Source organism: Schistocerca nitens, chromosome 1 (genome assembly GCF_023898315.1).
Source record: "Schistocerca nitens isolate TAMUIC-IGC-003100 chromosome 1, iqSchNite1.1, whole genome shotgun sequence".
Classification (NCBI taxonomy): domain Eukaryota; kingdom Metazoa; phylum Arthropoda; class Insecta; order Orthoptera; family Acrididae; genus Schistocerca; species Schistocerca nitens.
The window spans coordinates 478,716,576-478,726,100 of NC_064614.1; positions in this window are offsets into that span (position 1 = coordinate 478,716,576).

The following is a 9,525-nucleotide window of genomic DNA, read 5'->3' on the forward strand; positions in this document are numbered from 1 at the left end:
ACCCTTGTTGTTTTGAGTGGCACTATCACAGCACAGGTCTACATTAATGTTTTAAGCACCTTCTTGCTTCCCACTGTTTAAGAGCAATTCGGGAATGGCAATTGCATCTTTCAACACGATCGAGCACCTGTTCGTAATGCACGGATTGTGGCGGAGTGGTTACACGACAATAATATCCCTGTAATGGACTGGCCTGCCCAGAATCCTGACGTGAAACCTGTAGAACGCCCTTGGGATGTTTTCGCATGCCGACTTCGTGGCAGGCCTCACCGACCGACATCGATACCTCTCCCTTGTGCAGCACTCCGTGGAGAACGGACTGCCATTCCCCAAGAAACCTTCCAGCACCTGATTGTACGTATGCCTGCGAGTGTGGAAGCTGTCATCATGGCTAAGTATGGGCCAACACTATATTGAATTCCAGCATTATCGATGGAGGGCGCCACGATCTTGTAAGTCATTTTCAGCCAGGTGTCCGGATACTTTTGGTCACACAGTGAATACACATCCATACAGGGTCATTCGGTGGCCCCACCACTGTCGTTTTATGCAACCTGCAATGTTGAAGCTAGCCTTCATATTCTCTCACTCGCTACGAGTAAACTATTGGCCCCACAGAAAAAACGAAGTCCCTCCTACCACTGTACAAATACTTGTGACTGCACAAATTATTTCCCACATTCAACCTTTTCTGGTCTTCCTTATTATGCCACCGGCTTAGTCGAGCACTTACAGATTGTAAAACTGATATATCTGTAAATTTCACCTAACAATTTCGTGAATTTTATAAAATAAACTATTACATCGTTGTATTCGTCAGGCCTTCTGACTATGAAATTACTGTGTTTGTAAGGGGTAAGTTTGTCTCCAATTGTCAACGGTAATTAGTTTTAGCGTAACGTTTACAAAAGTAGTTTTTAGTTCATCACGCTCACAAGCATGTTTAAATTAATAATTGTAACGAAGTAGCCAGCTATGCTGATGGCGTAGTAGCCCAATCAATAGGGACCAAAACAGATAGAACAACGGGAATTGTTCACGCAGTCGGAAATTTTTTACTGTGGTAAGAGGAAAACCTGACTGGTGAGGGATAAGGGGGGGGGGGGGGTGGAGGTGCATCTGAAGGTCAGTTTTATGGGTTTTTCTTGAAAACCTCTAAAATTACGCGCTCCAGCGAAAACGTATCCCACTGCAAAATTTAACTACATTAAATTTCGAACAAAAAGGTCTTGCTCATTTTTTTCTGTAGGACTAATAGTTTGCACGTAGCGAGCAAAAGAAAATGAAAATCTCGCACGTGGTCCCTGAAGGCCAGCTATAACATTATGGGTTACATAACACGCCAGCGATAGAGGCACTTGAACCACCCTGCATATGCATGTCATGTTGAACACAATGGTCCACAATAGCACTCGGTCCATCCATAAACAGATTCTTGAGACAAGAGTCATAAGTGCTCCCCTGTCAGCCAGTGGATTGGTTTCAGGTAGCCTTCAGGCTTACAGTCACAGCTGACCACTGGAGCTCAGCCCTAGGAGGTCACCCCGCACTCCATCGCAGATGACTGGACGTTTCACAGGCCGACAGCTGTTTCTGCGTTTAAAGTTCTCCGATAATGACAAAATGTAACAGCCAGTGCTACAGTACTCATCCACTGGTTTGGTGTTGTTATCATGTAGGTATGATAGCACTGATCAAACGAATTTAGAGACAGGCGACCAGGCGCATAATAGGTCAATACACCCATATGAAAGTGTAACAGAGATGCTCTGAGAATTTCTCAGAAAGTGTGACGTTCAGTGCAAGAGTTTCTACATCTACTGCCATGTAAACATAACATAATGGGCATTCTAACAAGACAATCAGACGAACAGAAGACATCGAAGCAATTCAGAAAAGTGCGAACAATATTTTTACGAAGTATTAATGAGAAAATTTACCGAACATACATTTGTTACAGGCAGCAGAACGATTTACAACTATGATTGTACTCATAGTCATTCTCCTACCGTCCCACTTGCGAGTGGAATAGGAAAAGGGATGACTGTCAGTGATACGAAACACCCTCCATTATGCACCATGTGATGACTTGTAGAGTATGTAGATGTGATTAGAAATAAGATGAAAGATAGAAAGATAGAAACTTGTTGTGACATCAAGATGAAAGTATGTAAGACCACCTTGGCGCTTGCTACAATCACACAGTGTTCGGAGAATACATGCTTAGCACAAAAAAAGCGAGAGCAAAAGATTTGGGATGAAGGTATGGAAGGATCATGATGGGGATCAAATAAAAGTATCCAAACCAACAGAACAGGAATTGAAGATAGACTCTAAAGTGTATGCATACAGCAAATCAGTCAACTCTGCATCGAAATCAGCAAACTTTATACCTAAATCAGCTCAGATGAACGCAGGTATGCTTCCTTCAACTGGGGTGTTGGTGTGGTAAGTCTTCTGTTGATCAACGTTACGAACATTCAAAGCTGTGAGGGTTTGCTGTTACAACTTACACCACACTCCTTATGACAGTTCAGATTGTTAGTGGATGAAGCGTGGTACAACAATTTATTCTAGATTTCCAGAGGCATACGGTATCGCGAGTTTACACATAACTCCCACGAATTCTGAGTGTAGGAATGATGTCCAACAGTGTCCTGGATGCATTCAGATCACCTGAAGTTGATGGCTAAGAGATCAATATGAGTAACACGACTTGAGCATTCTACCACAGTCAATTGTAAACGTGCTGTAATAGTTCTTAGAGATGTGTGGTCGATGTGGTGCCGTAGGTAGAGTCCTAGTGATTATTGTAGTAGTACATTAATTCCATAGTTGCAAACAGTAGACCCACGGCGAATTCAGTCAGTTGCAGTAAATCCATAGTATAGATTCAAACAGAGACCTACAACTGGGCTCCTTTCAAACTATATCAGATGCATATTCGTGTCCTTCGCATAGATCACTAAAGCACGGATTATTATTTAATATCATCATACAAAATATGTACATATTTATGTAATGATAACAGGTACAACACAAATGGAAATCTGCATTTTGTTAAATATTTGATATGTTGTTGTTGTTGTGGTCTTCAGTCCTGAGACTGGTTTGATGCAGCTCTCCATGCTACTCTATCCTGTGCAAGCTTCTTCATCTCCGAGTACCTGCTGCAGCGTACATCCTTCTGAATCTGCTTAGTGTATTGATCTCTTGGTCTCCCTCTACGATTTTTACCCTCCACGCTGCCCTCCAATACTAAATTGGCGATCCCTCGATGTCTCAGAACATGTCCTACCAACCGATCCCTTCTTCTAGTCAAGTTGTGCCACAAGCTCCTCTTCTTCCCAATTCGATATATTCGATATAAAACAATAATTTCAACTAAAATCAGCTTCTTAATTACACTGTAGCCTACTATATGCTGTTAACACGCACTTAAACACACCAGAAATACGAAAAGCACATTAAGATTATGTATTATACATTACTTGATTTTTTATTTTGGAAGTCTTTACTGTACTAGTACATGGTGCAGGTACATTAATGTCCAGTGGAGTATGTATGAAGTGTGTTGCAGGATGAAGAAAACAGCGCAGTCGTTGTTGTAATGTGGAAACAGAGCGATTTATCTGACGTTCAAAAAAGGCATGCTCATTGAATTTTTGGCATTTCTAAAACAAATAAGTTTGTAAGACTGTAAACAGTTTGCATGCCACCTTGCTTAAAGTATACTGCACATGGCAAAACATCGCAAACCGAAAGTGGTGCTGAGGCAACAGTGGTGCACCATAGGCCATACACGACAGGGGTGAACGATGGCTGAAGAGATGTGTAAGGCCCGATAGGGTGCAACTGTTCAGCAACTAACTACCGAGATTAACCAAGGGGCTACTAACAGTGTCTCCTCAACCACCATTTAGCAAACAGTGCTGTGGATGGGCATCCGCAGCAGGCGCCTGACTACTTTTCACTAGTGACTAAGGCTGGAATTTGCATGAAAATCCGCACCTGGACGTCCACTAAGTGGCGACAGGTGGTCTTTACAGATGAATCACATTTTATACACCACCAGACAGATTGAAAACACCCTGCAACAAGTGTCAGAAGGATCCAGGCCAGAGAAGGAAGCATTATGGTCTGGGAAATGTTTTCATGGCAGCCCTTGGGTGATCTAGTCATTCCAGAAGGTACAATGGATCGACACAAGTATGCATCAATCCTTATGGACCATGAACACCCCTACATGTTGTCTGCTTTTCCTCAGCACAGTGGCATCTACCAGCAGGACAGTGCAACATACCACACAGCTCACAGCGCACATGTATGGTTTGTAGACTACCAGGATGAGTTTACCATACTCCACTCGCCACCCAACATATCAGACTTAAACCTAATTGAGGATCTGTGAGACCACCTCCATCATTTTGTCTGCACCATGGATCCTCAACTTAGATACCTAGCACAGCTTGCCTCGCAACTGGAGTTCGCATGGCTCCACATCCCAGTCGGTATCTTCTAGAGCAGGGATCCCCAAACTATTTTGGACAAGTGACCCCTGTTCCAAAATGAACTGTTACCTCAGACCCCCATGGCCAAATTACCTAATTTTAAGATCAACCCCCTTATTCATAATGGTCCGCTAACTTAAAACAGCTTCTACAGAGTGTTATTTTTCATTCTGACTTAGGTCAATAGAAAAAGACAGAGTGAGAATTAGCAATGCTTTAAGTTAGCAGACTATTATGAATAAGGGGGCCTATCTTTAGTTTTTTCCTATTGATACAAAATACCTAGGTACTAAGGTACCAATTGGAAAACTTTGCACTTGGTTAAGTGAGTAAAGTTGACTTCATATTCTCATCAAAATTTAACAAAATAAAAAGACGTACAATTTAGTAAATATCGAGTTTCATTTATAATGATTATTACAAATTAAGTACTTAAGGAGTCGTAAGTAGGTAGGAAATTATACTTAAAAAAGTATTAATTCGCAAATAGAAAATAAAACATTCAGTGTGATGGATGAACCTGGTGACTGTCTACCAATCTAGCTACATCCGGTTCAATATTGGTGAGTTGCAGCCTTAAATCTCGACGTTCGTTGATTTTCAAACGCAAATGAACTTTCAACCTAAGTGCAAGCTCGTTAAATAGTAAAATATCAGAAACATGTTTGGACTTGATCATGAATTCGTTCATGTTAAATCGCGTAAGCGTCAAATAGAGAGCAAGTCAAAACGCGCCTTAATTATTCTTAGCACGCGTAACACAACATCAACAATACAGTACCTACCTATCTTGAAAGTTTTAAATAAGAACTCGTGTTAATTTAATAGGGGTCGATTTTTAGACCTCCTCGACCCCCAAAATCAGTTTTCGTTTATGTCGACCTCTAGGTAACCGATATCGACCCCAAGGGGTCGATATCGACCACTTTAGGAATCCCTGTTCTAGAGCCTCATTGACTCTCTTCCTGCATGTCTCACAACAGTACGCACTGCAAGATGTGGTTGTTCAGTATTTTGACTGATGGTCACAATAATGTCACTGAAAAGTGTAAATAAACTCATTTTCGGTCACGTCTGTGTACTAAAATGTCCATCTTCTCTGAAATTACTAAAATGCCTTATCTTAACTTTCATTTTGCAGCGCAATGAAGAAGCAGCTACTTCTCCAAATTCTCTGCACTCATTGAATGCTGCCCATCTGAAAGTATGTTTCTGTACGAAGACAGTGATCCTTACGCATCATGGGATGTTGACGGTGCAGTTTTTATGACATGAAGTACTCCGGGACGGATGTACACAGGATCCTCGTCTTATCCCTCACTGAGGATATTGCAAATAGTAGCATAAGCTTAGTGGCATGAGTTTCGAGCCAAAACAGTGTTAGACTAACTCACTACCCTCTGCTCAGTACTACCTCTAATATAATTAACTTCCATCTTGCATTCTCAACAGTTTCTAACGATTTCTGGCAAGGCAACCCAATAGATTCAAATTCCTAACTAGCAAGAAAGCCGAAACCGCTAAGGGTGTACGCCACAGCACTTTGGGTATGGTGAAACCGTTTTGTGCGTCTCCTTCTGAAACAGAAAATTATCTCGTTAATGAATCAATCACAGATTCCTCGGCTTGGAAATGTTCATTATAAAATCCGATAGCTTCAATCCATGTGACTCACCTTCTACGTTGACCTCAAGGAGCAATGCTAGGTTTGGCGGCGATTCGCCATAAAGCAGCACACGATACGGGGCTCTGAGAAAACTTTCTTGGTGTATGAAATTATTTTATTTACTTCTGGACAGCTGCTGCGCACTTTTTGGGGATACATTGCAGTGCACCGACCCAACAGACACAGTGGATATTTTGTGGATAGAAAACACATAGGGCAGTTGTCATCTTCAGGATTTAGGCTGCAGCATCCAAATACATAACAAGAACTTTTTGTTCTTGCGTTTCCTCAGGCCAGAGCACTTTGAGAGTGTCATTCACAAAACTAGCTGTACACTGTTGAATGGTTGGTGCTTGGTGGACACTTATATACGACCAAACATTTTTCAAAGCCCTCTGGTAGCAAAAATCCAAATTTCTTTTCTTAACGTCAGTTCATCAAGATCCTGTTGCCTGCAGCACTTTTGTAGAAACGATCGATACTGAAGCACATGAAGTTTGTACCACAGAATTTTCGCAGCCGCCATAGAGAGTCACGTATCATGAAAGAATTCATTTGTGGAGTTTGTAGCCCTTTGTATTTGTGTCAATAACATTTAATTTTTAGACAATTATACTGCTTTGTTTTTTGTGTGTGCATCACTATGCATATATTGCTGAAGTTAAGACTTTTGAGGGTACCTGATCAGCTTATTGTACGTTCGACATAGAACAGTCTCTCACTCAGATGGTGTCATCCATTGTGACCCAAGATCTTAACCGATGATAATTGTGATGCACCAAGAGGCATCATGAGCACTAACAGCTGTGAAGTTTTAAAAAGTATTATTTGGCAAACTTTAATTGATGTACAGAATGCCTAGTTCTGAATCAGTAGACATCGCTCGTAGTAGGAAATCTTTGGGGGCCAAGGGCCAATGGCGGATTAAGGACGGGGACGGCCCATGAGCCTCCATGCCTACACAGCCTGAGCAAGGAAAAATAAAAGAGAGAGAGTGTTTTTATTTTAAAATTACTCTCACAATGCTTAAAGGACATGTACACCCTTCTGATTCTTGTGCCTCCCCTCCCTCCTCCCCCCGCCCATACTCCCCTGAAAAAAACTCTGTATCCACCACTGTCTGAGCTGCCAGACTTTTGTTTGCCCATTACCACACTCGACAGCCCACGAAGTACTTTACCACACACAATGACGGCTTCGACAATTTTGCACCCACTGTTGTTACCGTATGTGCTTTCCGTTTGAGAACTGAATTTTCGAATCTTAGATAAACATGAAGAAATAATATTATTCACAATTCAAATCAAAAAGTAACTAAACATGCTTTACTGCTGTAGAACGTGATGTTTTGAGATAATTTGCTTTCTGTCTTGAACTTTTACGGCAGGTCGAATTGAGATATTTTTCTAAGGGAGTAGCCTACCGAGGGTGTAACGGAATACCAAGAAGGGTAAGAAAGAAAGAATATGTATGTTTATGAAGCACCAAGTTAAAATATGTACATACGTGTAATTATAGTGAATTACATAAAATATGTAACGATAAAATGAATTATTGAAAGGGAAGCAGTGGTTGGGAAAGGAGTGAGACAGGGTTGTAGCCTCTCCCCGATGTTATTCAATCTGTATATTGAGCAAGCAGTAAAGGAAACAAAAGAAAAATTCGGAGTAGGTATTAAAATCCATGGAGAAGAAGTAAAAACTTTGAGGTTCGCCGATGACATTGTAATTCTGTCAGAGACAGCAAAGGACTTGGAAGAGCAGTTGAACGGAATGGACAGTGTCTTGAAAGGAGGATATAAGATGAACATCAACAAAAACAAAACGGGGATAATGGAATGTAGTCAAATTAAATCGGGTGATGCTGAGGGGATTAGATTAGGAAATGAGACACTTAAAGTAGTAAAGGAGTTTTGCTATTTAGGGAGTAAAATAACTGATGATGGTCGAAGTAGAGAGGATATAAAATGTAGACTGGCAATGGCAAGGAAAGCGTTTCTGAAGAAGAGAAATTTGTTAACATCGAGTATAGATTTAAGTGTCAGGAAGTCGTTTCTGAAAGTATTTGTATGGAGTGTAGCCATGTATGGAAGTGAAACATGGACGATAACCAGTTTGGACAAGAAGAGAATAGAAGCTTTCGAAATGTGGTGCTACAGAAGAATGCTGAAGATAAGGTGGGTAGATCACGTAACTAATGAGGAGGTATTGAATAGGATTGGGGAGAAGAGAAGTTTGTGGCACAACTTGACTAGAAGAAGGGATCGGTTGGTAGGACATGTTTTGAGGCATCAAGGGATCACAAATTTAGCATTGGAGGGCAGTGTGGAGAGTAAAAATCGTAGAGGGAGACCAAGAGATCAATACACTAAGCAGATTCAGAAGGATGTAGGTTGCAGTAGGTAATGGGAGATGAAGCAGCTTGCACAGGATAGAGTAGCATGGAGAGCTGCATCAAACCAGTCTCAGGACTGAAGACCACAACAACAACATATGAAGACAAGCAACAAAATTCATCAACATTTACATTTTTCACTACTTAGAAGCCAAGGAAAAAGAGATGTGATTACATAAAAATCCGGCTTCTAGAGATCACTCTATATCTGAAGCTGCTCACGCCTCTTGTGTGTACCCTACTAGCCCTCGTAACAGCAATAGTCACGAAAACCACTACTGCACTTTCGTGGTCGCTCTATTTGTCACAACGAATTGTAAATCTAATGATTTACATACCCTTTGATGATGTGAACGTGTACAATGTTACTCTGAGATCCGGCCAAAGCCTTCTAGGTGCTTCACCATTTGTGAGGCTGTGTATTTCGTGCAGACTGTCTGAAATATGATGAATTAAAATTCCTGGTCTTGTTATTACCGCTGCATCAGGAAAGTCTTCCAACTGTGGATACTGTGGAAACACTGAAACATCGAGACAAAGAGAATCACTAATCAGCGCTGCAAGGTGGGTGTGTGGAGCCTCTGTGACCTGGATACCAGTTTGCACTAAGTGATGTTATGTGGTGGACGCCTCTCGTATTGTCTGAAGTTTAATGAATGTTTATTTAGACCTGTAAGTGTATGCGTGTTACTTTCAGGTTACCTATTACTGTACAAAGTAGTAGCTGAGGCGAGTCACTAGAACAGGTACGTACATAGTAGAGGTATATAGATGAATGAAATTAGCAGCTGAGAATAATATAAAATTACAAGTAGTACAATGCAGCGCTGCTCCTAACATTCCCCAGACCGACTTGCAGATATTCATCCCAGACAACAGGTCCTATCGAAAGTTATTGTAGACTGTACTCACTGTGGAATACTCCAATTTCTGTCTGACCTTTTGAGCTCCCCA